This window comes from Physeter macrocephalus, chromosome 21 (assembly GCF_002837175.3).
Source record: "Physeter macrocephalus isolate SW-GA chromosome 21, ASM283717v5, whole genome shotgun sequence".
Taxonomy (NCBI): domain Eukaryota; kingdom Metazoa; phylum Chordata; class Mammalia; order Artiodactyla; family Physeteridae; genus Physeter; species Physeter macrocephalus.
In genome coordinates, this window is record NC_041234.1 from 69180078 (window position 1) to 69184133 (window position 4056).

Here is a 4056-nt window from a genome sequence, read left to right on the forward strand (position 1 = left end):
TCCCACAGGAGTGAAAGTTCTGAGCCCCACCTCAAGCTTCCCAGCCTGGGAGTCTGGCACAGGGAGGAGGAGTCCCCAGAGAATCTAGCTTTGAAGGCTAGTGGGGTTTGACTTCCACAGACTGGGGGAAACAGAGACTTCACTCTTGAAGGGTTCATACAAAGTCTCAAGTGCACCAGGACCCAGGGGATAAAAGCAGTGACCCCAGAAGAGACGGGGCCAGACCTACCTGCTAGTATTGAAGGGTCTCCTGCAGAGGTGGGGGGTGACTGGGGCTCACTGAGTGGACAAGGACACTGGCAGCAGCAGTTCTGAGAAATACCAATTGGCGTGAGCTTTCCTGGAGGCCACCATTAGCCTCACCAAACAAACTGTAGGTTCCAGTGCTGGGTTGCCTCAGCCCAAACAACCAACAGGGTGGGAACACAACCTCACACATCAGCAGACAAGCAGATTAAAGTTTTACTGAGCATGTCCCTGCCCACCAGAAGGACAAGACCCACCTGCACCAACCACTAGTCCCTCTGATCAGGAAGCTTTCACAAGCCCTTAGAAAACCTCATCTACTAGAGGGCAGACAGCAGAAGCAAGAAGAACTACAATCCTGCAACATGTGGAACAAAATCCACAATCACAGAAAATTAGACAAAATAAAATGGCAAAGATATATGTCCCAGATGAAGGAACAAGATAAAACCCCAGAAAAACAACTAAGTGAAGTGGAGATAGGCAACCTTCTGGAAAAAAAATTCAGAATAATGATAGTGAAGATGATCAAGGATCTCCAAGAAAGTACTTAAGAAGATGCAATAAATGTTTATCAAAGACCTAGAAGAACTAAAGAAGAAACAAACAGATATGAACAATACAATAAATGAAATGGAAAATACACTACAAGGAATCAATAGTAGAATAATTGAGGCAGAAGAACAAATAAGTGACCTGAAAGACAGAATGGTGGAAATCACTGCCAAGGAACAGAATAAAGAAAAAAGAATGAAAAGAAATAATGACAGCCTAAGAGACTTCTGGGACAATATTAAATGCACCAGCATTCATATTATATGGGTCCCAGAAGGAGAAGAGAGAGAGAAAGGACCTGAGAAAATATTTGAAGAGATAATTGCTGAAAAATGCCCTTACATGGGAAAGGAAACAGGCACCCAAGTCCAAGAAGCACAGAAAGTCCCAGGCAGGATAAACCTAAGGAGGAACATGAAAAGACACATAGTAATTAAACAGACAAAAATTAAAGACAAAGAAAAAATACTAAAAGCAACAATGGGAAAATGACAAATAATATACAAGGGAACTCCCATAAGATTATTATCTGGTTTTTCAGCAGAAACTCTGCAGTCCAGAAGGGAGTAGCATGATATATTTAAAGTGATGAAAGAGAAGAACCTACAACCAAGAATACACTACACAGCAAGGCTCTCATTCAGATTTGACAGAAAAATCAAAAGCTTCACAGAAAAACAAAAGTTAAGAGAGTACAGCACCACCAGACAGGCTTGCAACAAATGCTAAAGGAACTTCTCCAGGCAGGAAAGAGACCAGCAACTTAAAAGAAACTTGTACATATATAGACCAGTATAACAAAACCTAATGGGTACAGCAAACCCAAAAACTACAGTAGGTACACACACACACACATACACACACACACACACACACACACACACACACACAGCAACCTAAATACAACACTACATATGGTCATCAAACCACAAGAGAAGAAAACAAGAGAGGAAGGGAAGAAAAAAGACCTACAAAAGCAAACCCAAAACAATTAAGAAAATGGAAATAGGAACACACATATCAATAATTACCTTACATGTAATTGGATTAAATACTCCAACCAAAAGACATAGATTGGCTGAATAGGTACAGAAACAAGACCCATATATATGCTGTCTACAAGAGACCCACTTCAGTCTTAGGGACACATAGAGACTAAAAGTGAAGGAATGGAAAAAGTTATTCCATGTAAATGGAGATCAAAAGAAAGCTGGAGTAGCAATACTCATATCAGACAAAATAGACTTTAAAATAAAGACTGTCATAAAAGACAAAGAAGGACACTACATAATGATCAAGGGATCAATCCAAGAAGAAGATGTAACAGTTATAAATATATATGCACCCAACATAGGAGCACCTCAATATATAAGGCAAATACTAACAGCCATAAAGGGAGAAATCGACAGTAAAACAATAATAGTATGGGATTTTAACACCCCAGTTTCATCAATGGACAAATCATCCAGATGGAAAATCAGTAAGGAAACCCAGGCCTTAAATGACACATTAGACAAATGAACTTAATTGATATTTACAGAGCATTCCATCCAAAAGCAGAAGTATACACATTCTTCTCATGTGCACATGGAACATTCTCCAGTATTGACCACATGCTGCCCACAAAATGAGCCTTGGGAAATTTAAGAAAATTGAAATCATATCAAGCATCTTTTCCAACCATGATGCTATGAGATTAGAAATCAACTACAAGAAAAAAAAAAACTGTAAAAAACGCAAGCCTGTGGAGGCTAAACAATATGTTACTAAACAACCAATAGATCAATGAAATCAAAAAACACCTAGAGACAAATGAAAACAAAAGCACAAAGATCCAAAACCTATGGTATGCAGCAAAAGTAGTTCTAAGAAGGAAGTTAATAGCAATGCAATCTTGCCTCAGGAAACAAGAAAAATCTCAAATAACAACCTAAGCTTACACCTAAAGCAACTAGAGAAAGAAGAACAAACAAAACCTAAAGTTAGTAGAAGGGAAGAAATCATAAAGACCAGAGCAGAAATAAATGAAATAGAGATGAAGGAAACAACAGCAAAGATCAATGAAACTAAAAGTGGTTTTTTTGAAAAGATAAGTGAAATTGATAAACTTTAGCCAGACTCATCAAGAAAAAAAGGAAGAGGACTCAAATCAATAAAATTAGAAATTTTAATGTAATTGTAAAAGAAGAAGTTACAACAGACACCACAGAAATACAAAGGATCATAAGAGACTACTACAAGCAACTATATGCCAAAAAAATGGACACCTTGGAAGAAATGGACAAATTCTTGGTTTAGTTTAATTGTAAAAGAAGAAGTTACAACTGACACCACAGAAATACAAAGGATCATAAGAGACTACTACAAGCAACTATATGCCAAAAAAATGGACACCTTGGAAGAAATGGACAAATTCTTGGAAAGGAACAATATCCCAAGCCTGAACCAGGAAGAAATAGAAAATATGAACAGACCAATCAGAAGTACTAAAATTGAAACTGTGATTAAAAATCTTCCAAGAAACAAGCTCATGTGGCTAATATCATCAATACAAACAACCCAATCAAAAAATGGGCAGAAGACCTAAATAGACATTTCTCCAAAGAAGACATACAGACGGCCAAGAGGCACATGAAAAGTGTTCAACATCACTAATTATTAGAGAAATACAAATCAAAACTACAATGATATATCACCTCACACCAGTTAGAATGGCTATCATTAAAAAATCCACAAACAGTAAATGCTGGAGAGGGTGTGGAGAAAAGGGAACCCTCCTACACAGTTGGTGGGACTACAAATTGGTACAGCCACTATGGAGAATAGTATGGAGGTTCCTTAAGAAACTAAAAATAGAGCTACCATATGATCCTGCAATCCCACTCCTGGACATATACCCAGAGAAAAACATGGCCCAAAAGGAAACATGCACCCCAGTGTTCATTGCAGCGCTGTTTACAATAGTTAAGACATGGAAGCAACCTAATTTTCCGTTGACAGAAGAATGGATAAAGAAGGTGTGGTACATGTATACAATGGAATATTACTCAGCCATTAAAAAGAATGAAATAATACCATTTGCAGCCACATGGGTGGAGGTAGAGATTGTCATACTGAGTGAAGTAAGTCAGACAGAAAGAGAAGTATTGTATGATATAGCTTATATGTGGAATCTAAAAAAATGATACAAATGAACTTATTTACAAAACAGAAAACAGACTCACTGATTTAGAGAACAAACTTAAGGCTACCAGG